The sequence below is a fragment of the Pseudorasbora parva genome, unplaced genomic scaffold, assembly GCF_024679245.1.
Source record: "Pseudorasbora parva isolate DD20220531a unplaced genomic scaffold, ASM2467924v1 scaffold_33, whole genome shotgun sequence".
NCBI lineage: Eukaryota > Metazoa > Chordata > Actinopteri > Cypriniformes > Gobionidae > Pseudorasbora > Pseudorasbora parva.
Window position 1 is genome coordinate 835804 of NW_027125104.1, and position 14494 is coordinate 850297.

The 14494-nt window shown below is 47.5% G+C and overlaps 5 non-coding genes and 2 pseudogenes across 5 annotated transcripts; all 7 read left to right on the forward strand.

Moving 5' to 3' along the window:
• Positions 1 to 3635: 3635 nt before the first annotated feature.
• LOC137066916 (U2 spliceosomal RNA) lies at positions 3636 to 3841 on the forward strand (annotated as a pseudogene).
• Positions 3842 to 4309: 468 nt separating this feature from the next.
• On the forward strand, positions 4310 to 4473 carry LOC137067235 (U1 spliceosomal RNA). The gene has a single exon (XR_010903044.1). It is a non-coding gene; the product is annotated as a U1 spliceosomal RNA (small nuclear RNA).
• Positions 4474 to 5506: 1033 nt separating this feature from the next.
• Positions 5507 to 5697, forward strand: LOC137066858 (U2 spliceosomal RNA). Its single transcript, XR_010902739.1, has one exon. It is a non-coding gene; the product is annotated as a U2 spliceosomal RNA (small nuclear RNA).
• Positions 5698 to 6165: 468 nt separating this feature from the next.
• Positions 6166 to 6329, forward strand: LOC137067237 (U1 spliceosomal RNA). Its single transcript, XR_010903046.1, has one exon. It is a non-coding gene; the product is annotated as a U1 spliceosomal RNA (small nuclear RNA).
• Positions 6330 to 7363: 1034 nt separating this feature from the next.
• LOC137066734 (U2 spliceosomal RNA) lies at positions 7364 to 7554 on the forward strand. The gene has a single exon (XR_010902627.1). It is a non-coding gene; the product is annotated as a U2 spliceosomal RNA (small nuclear RNA).
• A 468-nt stretch (positions 7555 to 8022) lies between these two features.
• On the forward strand, positions 8023 to 8186 carry LOC137067238 (U1 spliceosomal RNA). Its single transcript, XR_010903047.1, has one exon. It is a non-coding gene; the product is annotated as a U1 spliceosomal RNA (small nuclear RNA).
• A 5851-nt stretch (positions 8187 to 14037) lies between these two features.
• On the forward strand, positions 14038 to 14243 carry LOC137066917 (U2 spliceosomal RNA; annotated as a pseudogene).
• Positions 14244 to 14494: the final 251 nt, after the last annotated feature.

Below are 14494 nucleotides of genomic sequence, written 5' to 3' on the forward strand. Positions count from 1 at the left end.
CGACAGTCAAGAGGGGCTCGAGATGGACAATGCTAGACCCTTATTTCAGTTGTCACAGGGAAAGGGTGGTAGTGACAATGAAGAACCGAAGGATGATGGGGTTGGTCTCAGTGTGTCGCCCATATGCTGGTCAGATCTGGTGGGGACTGAGACTGGGACCACAGGACCACTGGGACCACTGGAGGATCGAGGGATGGAAGGGACATTAAGGACTGAATAAGTGGTGAGCAATGACGAATTGACTGTGGGGTCTATAAATGTAAGAGGTTTAAGAGACAATGTGAAGCGAAGAGCGGTTTTTTCTTTTTTGGAAAATTGCAGATGTGATATTCTTTTTTTGCAGGAGGTTCATTTGAAAAGTTCACAAGATGCAAGGAAATTTACAGAAGAATGGGGGAGGGGAGGAGCAGTATGGAGTGTGGGAGGGGTTTATTCCTCAGGAGTGGGGATCTTGTTTCGGGGTAAAGAGTTGGAAGTCAGAAGTTATTTTACGGTTTCACAAGGGAGAGTGATTGGGGCTGATGTAAGGTGGAGAGGGGGGGAATATAGATTACTCTCAGTTTATGCTCCACAAACAGTGGAAGAGAGGAAAGATATTTTTGAAATGTTGTTAACAGTCTGTGCAACAAATAAACAGATTATAATGGGAGGGGATTTTAATTTGCAGTTAGGAGACAAAGGGGATAGTAGTTTGATGGTGTTAGAAGGGGTTTTGCAGGGGCATGGGTTGGTGGATGGGGGGCAGGGAGTGAATCCAAAAGTTTGTATGTCAACGTGGAGGAACTCGAGGGGGGTGGAAAAGAGGCTAGATTATGTGTTTTTTTCAAAAGGTTTGGTTTTGGAAGGAGGGGGAGTGAAGCCTGTGTTTTTTTCTGATCATGATTTGGTTTGGTTTGTAGTTAAGGGGCAAAATGTGAAGTTTGGTAAAGGGTACTGGAGAATGAATATAGAGATTTTGAGGGAAAGGCAGTTCTGTGAAGAGTATGTATGTTTTTTCAAGGGGTTAGAGGGGTTAAAGGTCATGTATGATGATGTGGTGGGGTGGTGGGAAATGGTTAAAAATCGTTCAAAGGAGTGGATTGTTAAGTACTGTAAGAGAAGAATGAGCAATTTTAGGAGGCAAGCAGGGAAGTTGCAGAGAGATTTAGAGTTGATATTTGAAGAGTATAATGTTGGGGGCACTTTTGACTGGGATAGGGTTAACTTGCTGAAGAGACAGATAAAGGGTTTGTATGAAGATCAAGCTAAACGGTTTTTGTTGAAAAGGAGACATGAGACAAGGGAGAATGGGGAGGCGTGTAATGCTGGGTTTTTTAGGTCAGTAAGGGATCAAAAAGAGAAGCAAATAATTGTTGAGTTAAAGGATAAGGAAGGGGAGATTCTGGGGAAAACCGAAGAGATAACTGAATATGTGGGTCAGTATTTTCAACAATTTTTCAGTAAAAGAGAGATAGTAAAGGAGAAAAGTGATTTTTTTGTTAATTTCCTGTCTAGCGTAGTCCCTGATGAGGTTGGGGCTGAGTTAAATTCTCCAATAACATTGGAAGAGGTGGAAGGAGCATTGAGAAGGATGAGTAAAGGTAAGGTGCCAGGGATTGATGGCCTACCAGTTGAATTTTATGTTAGGTTTTTCAATATTTTAGGTCCTCATTTGATGGAGGTGGTGCGGGAAGTGTTAGAAAATAAAAGTATGAGTGGTTCAATGGCAACTGGAGTGATAACTCTTCTATATAAAAAAGGCGAAAGGTCGGACATAACAAATTATAGGCCGCTCACAATGCTTACAGTGGACTATAAGATTATAGCAAAGGTGTTGGCAGACAGATTGAGGAAAGCCCTTCCCCATGTGGTGCATGTTGATCAAACATGTGGAGTTGAGGGTCGCAGCATTAAGTGGAATCTTCAGCTGATCAGGGATGTTATAGCATGGGTGGAGGATAGGGAGTTACCATTGATGGTGGTTAGCTTAGATCAGGCTAAAGCCTTTGATAGGGTAAATAGATGGTTTCTGTTTAAGGTAATGGAGAGGATGGGTTGGGGTGAGGGATATATAGGGTGGATTAGAACGCTGTATACTGGGGCTAGGTGTTTGGTGCAGGTGAACGGGGCATTAGGACAGAGCTTTGATGTGTGGGAGGGAGTGAGACAGGGGTGTCCTCTCTCTCCTTTACTTTTTGTTCTCTATATGGAGCCATTGGCTCAGGCGATAAGGCGAGATGGCAGAATAAAAGGTCTGCGGGTACCAGGAGGTAAGGGGGCGGTAGTGAAACTATCGCAGTACGCAGATGATACTACACTACTGTTGGATTCAGACAAGTGTCTTGAGAGGGCATTGCATTTGTTTGAGGAGTTTTCCTTAGCATCTGGGGCTAGTCTAAATATTTCAAAATCAGCTGTTAAGTTTTTTGGGAAGTTTAGGCAAAGACGGAATGGAATTGGGGGGTTGCAGGTGTGTGAGGGGCCTTTAAAAATTTTGGGTATAAGATTTCAGAATGAAGGCTCAGCTACTCTGAATTGGGAAGAGCGCATTGTTTCGGTGCAGAAGAGGCTAGCAAGGTGGAAAGGGCGAAGATTGACATTGTGGGGGAAAGTTTTGGTACTGAAGATAGAGGTGTTGTCAGTGTTTCAGTACTTGGCTGTCATTTATCCTTTGCCGGCTAGTATGAGGAAGTCAGTAATAAGGTTAATATTTACGTTTGTCTGGGGAGGAAGATATGAATATGTAAAAAGAACTGAAATGTTTAATTCGATTAAGGAAGGAGGGCGGGATGTACCTCATGTTCCTTTAAAGCTTGATTGTTTTTTTGTGTCTTCAATCTTGGCCCAGTTAGCGGGGACTGCTGAGCATCCGTCTTGGTTTTTTCTTAGGTTATTTTTTTCTTATCAAGCAAGGCACGTGATGAGGTGGTCCAATGAGGGTCCAAGGTCGGAAACGCAGCCGTGGCATTATAGGCATGCAGTTAAATGGATGAGTAAATATCCTGAGAGTAAGGAGATAACAGTGTGTTTGGACCAGAGGATGTTGTATGGAAAGGTAAGGGAGAGGGTGTCTAGTGTAGTTCGGGTGGGGGTCTCAAGGGAGGTGTGGTTGAATATTCAACCCAAAAATCTTGATAATGACTTAAAAGATCTTAATTGGTTGTGTTTTTTGAGGCGTTTGCCCGTAAAAGAGATCATGTATAGGCACGGTATAGCAAAAGATGGAAAGTGCCCAAGGGAGGGGTGTTGGGAAGAAGAGACAATAAAACATACTTTTTGGGAGTGTGGGTTTGCACAGAGGGTGTGGGGGAGGGGAAAGAGGGTGTTAGGGGTGATCTCAGGAAATTTTAAGGTGTCGGGGGAGAATGTAATCGGTGGAATAAGAAGTAAGAAGGGGGAAGGGAAAGTGGCTTATATGCTGTGGTTAATAATAAGTTTGGTCAAAAAAGGACTTTGGGAGGAAAGACAGGGAATATGTAGGGGGAAAGGGAAAAGGTCAGAAGAAGGGGTAATACGGGGAGTGGAGTATGAAGTAAGGGCAAGGATTAGGTGGGATATACAAAGATGGGGGAAACATGCAGCTAAAGAGAGGTGGAAAGGGTTGTTTGGGTTATATGATGACGAATGGAAAGAGAATGAGATGAGATAATATGTGTATGTAATTTTGAGTTGTATGTGAATAAAAAAAAAAAAAAAAAAAAAAAAAAAATCTGTTCTTATCAGTTTAATATCTGATACGTCCCCTATCCGGGGACTGCATATTAAATTGATTTTTGGCACATGGAGCCGGAACCGGGGCTTGCTCCGTCCACTCCACGCATCGACCTGGTATTGCAGTGCCTCCAGGAACGGTGTGCTTCCCCTTTTTGGGGACTGCGAATTGTTGTGACTAATAGAAGAACCAACAACACCACTGGAATTTTGTCAGAGAATACAGAAATACGCAGGAAGCGCATACAGAATGACGATGAGGTGACCGTTGACGATGACCGTGCCACAGAGAAAGCAGCAAGCTGCGGTCATATGAGCATAGGGAAAAAAGAAGAACAAAAGCGTCGGTTGCCGGCCGGCTGACTCATCACCGTCACAGCACGTTTTTTGATGTCCCTCTTATTTGAGAGTCTTTACCAACGAGCTGATGAGTCGAATCGGGGGTTTGTGTTGGATGGATTAGGGACACCTGATTCAAATCAAGGTCAGGCACGCACGCACGCAGCAGTCAAGCAATGGAAGGTGCCCCGTCCTTCCTTTTCTTGGGGGAGGGGAAGGTCACCGTGTTTGAGGGTGGCGAAGGGGGATAGGGCGCCTCTGCCTGGAGGCCAGGCAACTCATACTTACCTGGCAGGGGAGACACCATGATCAGGAAGGTGGTTCACCCAGGGCGAGGCTCGGCCATTGCACTCCGGTTGTGCTGACCCCTGCGAATTCCCCAAATGTGGGAATCTCGACTGCATAATTTATGGTAGTGGGGGACTGCGTTCGCGCTCTCCCCTGTACACACTGGTTAAAAGCAGATAGCGTGGAGGGAAAAAGCGTGCGGTTCTTGATGCTTGTGGCGCCGCCCACTGCCCCAAAGGGTGAAGTTGCACCAGTTTTGTTATGTTTCTGTCTCTTTCTGCTGTGTCAGCCAGTGACCCGGAGAGTTCAGAGAACTGAACTGCGTCTGTTTTCATCGAGGTTGTCGAAACCTGCGACCGGTTTGCCGAATGTGGTTTTTCCCACAAACTTTGATATTCAACGGACGAGTTGATTGACAGCAGTGGTCCCAAAGGCAAAGTTGTTCGGATGGAGGTTTTCTGTCGTATGGTACGACTGTCTCGTGCGCGTGCTGTGAAAAAGCACGCGACATACGTTCGCCTATAGCCGCTCTCATGTTGTTGCTTTTTCATTTTAAAGCGCCACTAGGTGGCCATTCACCGCGTCCTTTCTCGCCTGACCCCAGACTGAGCCCGTGCATGGGTGTACCGGCTTGGGTGAAATTGTCTCGTTCCGTCCAAGAGCTATAGCCGTTCTAGCAGACCCCGCCTCGCCCAGCCCGTAGGTTTCGGCCTGCCGCCGCCAAGCTGAATCGAAATTCCCACTTTTTTTCCGATCTGGACGGACAGTCAGACTCCAGAGAATCTTTCTGCACTGGTTTGGGCCAGATCGGGCAAAAGACCTAGGACTAGTGTGCAAAAGTAGGTTTTTCACAAAATCCCAAATACCCGAAAATTTCGCCAGCGCAACCTTCGAATCCGAGGCATGCGTCTCGCTCGGCTCGAGCCAAGGATTCCGATGATATAAGACACTTGGTTCTGCGGCGTGCGGTTTGGGAGCTACGAGCCATTTCGTACTTTCGGTGGCTGTAGCGCCACCGCCGGGCCCATCGGGGGGCCAGCCTTGGTGATGTTGTAGAGCGAGTGGCTAGTGCCATCCCTCAAAGTTTCAGGTCTCTACGACGTACGGCCTTTGCCAACCCTCCCCCCCCTCACCGCTTCCCAGATGGGCGTCGCCTTTGCCGGCTCCCCTGCCGCTGCGTCATTGTGTCATCGCTTCTCGGCCTTTTGGCTAAGATCAAGTGTAGTATCTGTTCTTATCAGTGTAATATCTGATACGTCCCCTATCCGGGGGCTGCATATTAAATTGATTTGTGGCACATGGAGCCGGACCCGGGGCTTGCTCCGTCCACTCCACGCATCGACCTGGTATTGCAGTGCCTCCAGGAACGGTGTGCTTCCCCTTTTTGGGGACTGCGAATTGTTGTGACTAATAGAAGAACCAACAACACCACTGGAATTTTGTCAGAGAATACAGAAATACGCAGGAAGCGCATACAGAATGACGATGAGGTGACCGTTGACGATGACCGTGCCACAGAGAAAGCAGCAAGCTGCGGTCATATGAGCATAGGGAAAAAAGAAGAACAAAAGCGTCGGTTGCCGGCCGGCTGACTCATCACCGTCACAGCACGTTTTTTGATGTCCCTCTTATTTGAGAGTCTTTACCAACGAGCTGATGAGTCGAATCGGGGGTTTGTGTTGGATGGATTAGGGACACCTGATTCAAATCAAGGTCAGGCACGCACGCACGCAGCAGTCAAGCAATGGAAGGTGCCCCGTCCTTCCTTTTCTTGGGGGAGGGGAAGGTCACCGTGTTTGAGGATGGCGAAGGGGGATAGGGCGCCTCTGCCTGGAGGCCAGGCAACTCATACTTACCTGGCAGGGGAGACACCATGATCAGGAAGGTGGTTCACCCAGGGCGAGGCTCGGCCATTGCACTCCGGTTGTGCTGACCCCTGCGAATTCCCCAAATGTGGGAATCTCGACTGCATAATTTATGGTAGTGGGGGACTGCGTTCGCGCTCTCCCCTGTACACACTGGTTAAAAGCAGATAGCGTGGAGGGAAAAAGCGTGCGGTTCTTGACGCTTGTGGTGCCGCCCACTGCCCCAAAGGGTGAAGTTGCACCAGTTTTGTTATGTTTCTGTCTCTTTCTGCTGTGTCAGCCAGTGACCCGGAGAGTTCAGAGAACTGAACTGCGTCTGTTTTCATCGAGGTTGTCGAAACCTGCGACCGGTTTGCCGAATGTGGTTTTTCCCACAAACTTTGATATTCAACGGACGAGTTGATTGACAGCAGTGGTCCCAAAGGCAAAGTTGTTCGGATGGAGGTTTTCTGTCGTATGGTACGACTGTCTCGTGCGCGTGCTGTGAAAAAGCACGCGACATACGTTCGCCTATAGCCGCTCTCATGTTGTTGCTTTTTCATTTTAAAGCGCCACTAGGTGGCCATTCACCGCGTCCTTTCTCGCCTGACCCCAGACTGAGCCCGTGCATGGGTGTACCGGCTTGGGTGAAATTGTCTCGTTCCGTCCAAGAGCTATAGCCGTTCTAGCAGACCCCGCCTCGCCCAGCCCGTAGGTTTCGGCCTGCCGCCGCCAAGCTGAATCGAAATTCCCACTTTTTTTCCGATCTGGACGGACAGTCAGACTCCAGAGAATCTTTCTGCACTGGTTTGGGCCAGATCGGGCAAAAGACCTAGGACTAGTGTGCAAAAGTAGGTTTTTCACAAAATCCCAAATACCCGAAAATTTCGCCAGCGCAACCTTCGAATCCGAGGCATGCGTCTCGCTCGGCTCGAGCCAAGGATTCCGATGATATAAGACACTTGGTTCTGCGGCGTGCGGTTTGGGAGCTACGAGCCATTTCGTACTTTCGGTGGCTGTAGCGCCACCGCCGGGCCCATCGGGGGGCCAGCCTTGGTGATGTTGTAGAGCGAGTGGCTAGTACCATCCCTCAAAGTTTCAGGTCTCTACGACGTACGGCCTTTGCCAACCCTCCCCCCCCCTCACCGCTTCCCAGATGGGCGTCGCCTTTGCCGGCTCCCCTGCCGCTGCGTCATTGTGTCATCGCTTCTCGGCCTTTTGGCTAAGATCAAGTGTAGTATCTGTTCTTATCAGTTTAATATCTGATACGTCCCCTATCCGGGGACTGCATATTAAATTGATTTTTGGCACATGGAGCCGGAACCGGGGCTTGCTCCGTCCACTCCACGCATCGACCTGGTATTGCAGTGCCTCCAGGAACGGTGTGCTTCCCCTTTTTGGGGACTGCGAATTGTTGTGACTAATAGAAGAACCAACAACACCACTGGAATTTTGTCAGAGAATACAGAAATACGCAGGAAGCGCATACAGAATGACGATGAGGTGACCGTTGACGATGACCGTGCCACAGAGAAAGCAGCAAGCTGCGGTCATATGAGCATAGGGAAAAAAGAAGAACAAAAGCGTCGGTTGCCGGCCGGCTGACTCATCACCGTCACAGCACGTTTTTTGATGTCCCTCTTATTTGAGAGTCTTTACCAACGAGCTGATGAGTCGAATCGGGGGTTTGTGTTGGATGGATTAGGGACACCTGATTCAAATCAAGGTCAGGCACGCACGCACGCAGCAGTCAAGCAATGGAAGGTGCCCCGTCCTTCCTTTTCTTGGGGGAGGGGAAGGTCACCGTGTTTGAGGGTGGCGAAGGGGGATAGGGCGCCTCTGCCTGGAGGCCAGGCAACTCATACTTACCTGGCAGGGGAGACACCATGATCAGGAAGGTGGTTCACCCAGGGCGAGGCTCGGCCATTGCACTCCGGTTGTGCTGACCCCTGCGAATTCCCCAAATGTGGGAATCTCGACTGCATAATTTATGGTAGTGGGGGACTGCGTTCGCGCTCTCCCCTGTACACACTGGTTAAAAGCAGATAGCGTGGAGGGAAAAAGCGTGCGGTTCTTGACGCTTGTGGCGCCGCCCACTGCCCCAAAGGGTGAAGTTGCACCAGTTTTGTTATGTTTCTGTCTCTTTCTGCTGTGTCAGCCAGTGACCCGGAGAGTTCAGAGAACTGAACTGCGTCTGTTTTCATCGAGGTTGTCGAAACCTGCGACCGGTTTGCCGAATGTGGTTTTTCCCACAAACTTTGATATTCAACGGACGAGTTGATTGACAGCAGTGGTCCCAAAGGCAAAGTTGTTCGGATGGAGGTTTTCTGTCGTATGGTACGACTGTCTCGTGCGCGTGCTGTGAAAAAGCACGCGACATACGTTCGCCTATAGCCGCTCTCATGTTGTTGCTTTTTCATTTTAAAGCGCCACTAGGTGGCCATTCACCGCGTCCTTTCTCGCCTGACCCCAGACTGAGCCCGTGCATGGGTGTACCGGCTTGGGTGAAATTGTCTCGTTCCGTCCAAGAGCTATAGCCGTTCTAGCAGACCCCGCCTCGCCCAGCCCGTAGGTTTCGGCCTGCCGCCGCCAAGCTGAATCGAAATTCCCACTTTTTTTCCGATCTGGACGGACAGTCAGACTCCAGAGAATCTTTCTGCACTGGTTTGGGCCAGATCGGGCAAAAGACCTAGGACTAGTGTGCAAAAGTAGGTTTTTCACAAAATCCCAAATACCCGAAAATTTCGCCAGCGCAACCTTCGAATCCGAGGCATGCGTCTCGCTCGGCTCGAGCCAAGGATTCCGATGATATAAGACACTTGGTTCTGCGGCGTGCGGTTTGGGAGCTACGAGCCATTTCGTACTTTCGGTGGCTGTAGCGCCACCGCCGGGCCCATCGGGGGGCCAGCCTTGGTGATGTTGTAGAGCGAGTGGCTAGTACCATCCCTCAAAGTTTCAGGTCTCTACGACGTACGGCCTTTGCCAACCCTCCCCCCCTCACCGCTTCCCAGATGGGCGTCGCCTTTGCCGGCTCCCCTGCCGCTGCGTCATTGTGTCATCGCTTCTCGGCCTTTTGGCTAAGATCAAGTCGTGATTTCTTTGATCTTTTGAGAAGTTATGATGGCTGGTGTAGCTGGGTACTCAGTTCCAAGGGCGGGACTGAGAAATACTCTACGTTTCCAAATGAAGACGCCGGGGGTGGAGATGATGGAAAGAGATGTGTTTGCACGGGTAGTTCTTCTGGACAAGCTGAAGTTGAAAGTGGAAGAGGTGTACTGTCTACAGACCAACAGACAAGAGAAGTGTTTTGACCTAACTTTGAACACGGTGGAATTATACAAAGAGGTGTTGGAAAAGTTTGGGAAGTGTGACAAGGTGGGCTTGATGGGGAAATTCGAGGTGATAAGTCTGGACAGACCTAACTTCAGGGTCATCACTCTTCATATGTTTAACCCATACGTCACAGATGAAGCGTTGGTGGCTTTTTTGGGAAAATATGCTGAAGTTCTCACACCTGCAAGATACATAAAGGACAATGTGGGGTTATGGACTGGGAAAAGGCAGTTCCAAGTTCTCCTAAAATCGGATGAGGATGGGTTTGAGGGGGTCATGCACCCTCCTGCTTTTTTCAACATAGGAGCGGACAAGGGATATCTTTTCTATTCAAGACAGCCTCCTTTTTGTAGAAGGTGCAGACGGTATGGCCATAGTGATGGCAGGTGTGGAGAAGAAAGATGTTGGCGGTGTTCTAAGATGGGACACACAGCAAAAGAGTGCAGTATTCCTAAGTCATGTCACAGCTGTGGCTCATTAGGACATTTGATGAAGGAATGTAAGGAAGGGCGCAAGCTGAATCGAGGAGGAAGGAGAGTGGAGGAAACAGTGGCAGAGGAGAAGAACGGGGAGGAGGTCCAACAGGAGACAATGGAGCAAGAAATAAAAGAGAAGGTGGTGTTTGAGGTGGTAAAGGAGGGAGGAAGCGAGGCAGAAGCAGAGAAAGTGGAAGATGTGATGGATGCTTTCTTAGAAGCGTTAAATGGGGAACAGTTTAAGGTCACCGAGTTGTACACAGGGGATGTGGAAGATGAGATGGAAGTGGAGAGACAAAGTGACCCGGATGGATCAAGAGGGGATGGAAGTCAGCGGATCAGGAAAGCCGAGAAGGAAAAGGCGAGACCAGGCAAGAGGGTGAGAGCCGAGACGAGGCAGAGTTTGAGTTGTTCTGAGGATTCACTATCTACCGACAGTCAAGAGGGGCTCGAGATGGACAATGCTAGACCCTTATTTCAGTTGTCACAGGGAAAGGGTGGTAGTGACAATGAAGAACCGAAGGATGATGGGGTTGGTCTCAGTGTGTCGCCCATATGCTGGTCAGATCTGGTGGGGACTGAGACTGGGACCACAGGACCACTGGGACCACTGGAGGATCGAGGGATGGAAGGGACATTAAGGACTGAATAAGTGGTGAGCAATGACGAATTGACTGTGGGGTCTATAAATGTAAGAGGTTTAAGAGACAATGTGAAGCGAAGAGCGGTTTTTTCTTTTTTGGAAAATTGCAGATGTGATATTCTTTTTTTGCAGGAGGTTCATTTGAAAAGTTCACAAGATGCAAGGAAATTTACAGAAGAATGGGGGAGGGGAGGAGCAGTATGGAGTGTGGGAGGGGTTTATTCCTCAGGAGTGGGGATCTTGTTTCGGGGTAAAGAGTTGGAAGTCAGAAGTTATTTTACGGTTTCACAAGGGAGAGTGATTGGGGCTGATGTAAGGTGGAGAGGGGGGGAATATAGATTACTCTCAGTTTATGCTCCACAAACAGTGGAAGAGAGGAAAGATATTTTTGAAATGTTGTTAACAGTCTGTGCAACAAATAAACAGATTATAATGGGAGGGGATTTTAATTTGCAGTTAGGAGACAAAGGGGATAGTAGTTTGATGGTGTTAGAAGGGGTTTTGCAGGGGCATGGGTTGGTGGATGGGGGGCAGGGAGTGAATCCAAAAGTTTGTATGTCAACGTGGAGGAACTCGAGGGGGGTGGAAAAGAGGCTAGATTATGTGTTTTTTTCAAAAGGTTTGGTTTTGGAAGGAGGGGGAGTGAAGCCTGTGTTTTTTTCTGATCATGATTTGGTTTGGTTTGTAGTTAAGGGGCAAAATGTGAAGTTTGGTAAAGGGTACTGGAGAATGAATATAGAGATTTTGAGGGAAAGGCAGTTCTGTGAAGAGTATGTATGTTTTTTCAAGGGGTTAGAGGGGTTAAAGGTCATGTATGATGATGTGGTGGGGTGGTGGGAAATGGTTAAAAATCGTTCAAAGGAGTGGATTGTTAAGTACTGTAAGAGAAGAATGAGCAATTTTAGGAGGCAAGCAGGGAAGTTGCAGAGAGATTTAGAGTTGATATTTGAAGAGTATAATGTTGGGGGCACTTTTGACTGGGATAGGGTTAACTTGCTGAAGAGACAGATAAAGGGTTTGTATGAAGATCAAGCTAAACGGTTTTTGTTGAAAAGGAGACATGAGACAAGGGAGAATGGGGAGGCGTGTAATGCTGGGTTTTTTAGGTCAGTAAGGGATCAAAAAGAGAAGCAAATAATTGTTGAGTTAAAGGATAAGGAAGGGGAGATTCTGGGGAAAACCGAAGAGATAACTGAATATGTGGGTCAGTATTTTCAACAATTTTTCAGTAAAAGAGAGATAGTAAAGGAGAAAAGTGATTTTTTTGTTAATTTCCTGTCTAGCGTAGTCCCTGATGAGGTTGGGGCTGAGTTAAATTCTCCAATAACATTGGAAGAGGTGGAAGGAGCATTGAGAAGGATGAGTAAAGGTAAGGTGCCAGGGATTGATGGCCTACCAGTTGAATTTTATGTTAGGTTTTTCAATATTTTAGGTCCTCATTTGATGGAGGTGGTGCGGGAAGTGTTAGAAAATAAAAGTATGAGTGGTTCAATGGCAACTGGAGTGATAACTCTTCTATATAAAAAAGGCGAAAGGTCGGACATAACAAATTATAGGCCGCTCACAATGCTTACAGTGGACTATAAGATTATAGCAAAGGTGTTGGCAGACAGATTGAGGAAAGCCCTTCCCCATGTGGTGCATGTTGATCAAACATGTGGAGTTGAGGGTCGCAGCATTAAGTGGAATCTTCAGCTGATCAGGGATGTTATAGCATGGGTGGAGGATAGGGAGTTACCATTGATGGTGGTTAGCTTAGATCAGGCTAAAGCCTTTGATAGGGTAAATAGATGGTTTCTGTTTAAGGTAATGGAGAGGATGGGTTGGGGTGAGGGATATATAGGGTGGATTAGAACGCTGTATACTGGGGCTAGGTGTTTGGTGCAGGTGAACGGGGCATTAGGACAGAGCTTTGATGTGTGGGAGGGAGTGAGACAGGGGTGTCCTCTCTCTCCTTTACTTTTTGTTCTCTATATGGAGCCATTGGCTCAGGCGATAAGGCGAGATGGCAGAATAAAAGGTCTGCGGGTACCAGGAGGTAAGGGGGCGGTAGTGAAACTATCGCAGTACGCAGATGATACTACACTACTGTTGGATTCAGACAAGTGTCTTGAGAGGGCATTGCATTTGTTTGAGGAGTTTTCCTTAGCATCTGGGGCTAGTCTAAATATTTCAAAATCAGCTGTTAAGTTTTTTGGGAAGTTTAGGCAAAGACGGAATGGAATTGGGGGGTTGCAGGTGTGTGAGGGGCCTTTAAAAATTTTGGGTATAAGATTTCAGAATGAAGGCTCAGCTACTCTGAATTGGGAAGAGCGCATTGTTTCGGTGCAGAAGAGGCTAGCAAGGTGGAAAGGGCGAAGATTGACATTGTGGGGGAAAGTTTTGGTACTGAAGATAGAGGTGTTGTCAGTGTTTCAGTACTTGGCTGTCATTTATCCTTTGCCGGCTAGTATGAGGAAGTCAGTAATAAGGTTAATATTTACGTTTGTCTGGGGAGGAAGATATGAATATGTAAAAAGAACTGAAATGTTTAATTCGATTAAGGAAGGAGGGCGGGATGTACCTCATGTTCCTTTAAAGCTTGATTGTTTTTTTGTGTCTTCAATCTTGGCCCAGTTAGCGGGGACTGCTGAGCATCCGTCTTGGTTTTTTCTTAGGTTATTTTTTTCTTATCAAGCAAGGCACGTGATGAGGTGGTCCAATGAGGGTCCAAGGTCGGAAACGCAGCCGTGGCATTATAGGCATGCAGTTAAATGGATGAGTAAATATCCTGAGAGTAAGGAGATAACAGTGTGTTTGGACCAGAGGATGTTGTATGGAAAGGTAAGGGAGAGGGTGTCTAGTGTAGTTCGGGTGGGGGTCTCAAGGGAGGTGTGGTTGAATATTCAACCCAAAAATCTTGATAATGACTTAAAAGATCTTAATTGGTTGTGTTTTTTGAGGCGTTTGCCCGTAAAAGAGATCATGTATAGGCACGGTATAGCAAAAGATGGAAAGTGCCCAAGGGAGGGGTGTTGGGAAGAAGAGACAATAAAACATACTTTTTGGGAGTGTGGGTTTGCACAGAGGGTGTGGGGGAGGGGAAAGAGGGTGTTAGGGGTGATCTCAGGAAATTTTAAGGTGTCGGGGGAGAATGTAATCGGTGGAATAAGAAGTAAGAAGGGGGAAGGGAAAGTGGCTTATATGCTGTGGTTAATAATAAGTTTGGTCAAAAAAGGACTTTGGGAGGAAAGACAGGGAATATGTAGGGGGAAAGGGAAAAGGTCAGAAGAAGGGGTAATACGGGGAGTGGAGTATGAAGTAAGGGCAAGGATTAGGTGGGATATACAAAGATGGGGGAAACATGCAGCTAAAGAGAGGTGGAAAGGGTTGTTTGGGTTATATGATGACGAATGGAAAGAGAATGAGATGAGATAATATGTGTATGTAATTTTGAGTTGTATGTGAATAAAAAAAAAAAAAAAAAAAAAAAAAAAATCTGTTCTTATCAGTTTAATATCTGATACGTCCCCTATCCGGGGACTGCATATTAAATTGATTTTTGGCACATGGAGCCGGAACCGGGGCTTGCTCCGTCCACTCCACGCATCGACCTGGTATTGCAGTGCCTCCAGGAACGGTGTGCTTCCCCTTTTTGGGGACTGCGAATTGTTGTGACTAATAGAAGAACCAACAACACCACTGGAATTTTGTCAGAGAATACAGAAATACGCAGGAAGCGCATACAGAATGACGATGAGGTGACCGTTGACGATGACCGTGCCACAGAGAAAGCAGCAAGCTGCGGTCATATGAGCATAGGGAAAAAAGAAGAACAAAAGCGTCGGTTGCCGGCCGGCTGACTCATCACCGTCACAGCACGTTTTTTGATGTCCCTCTTA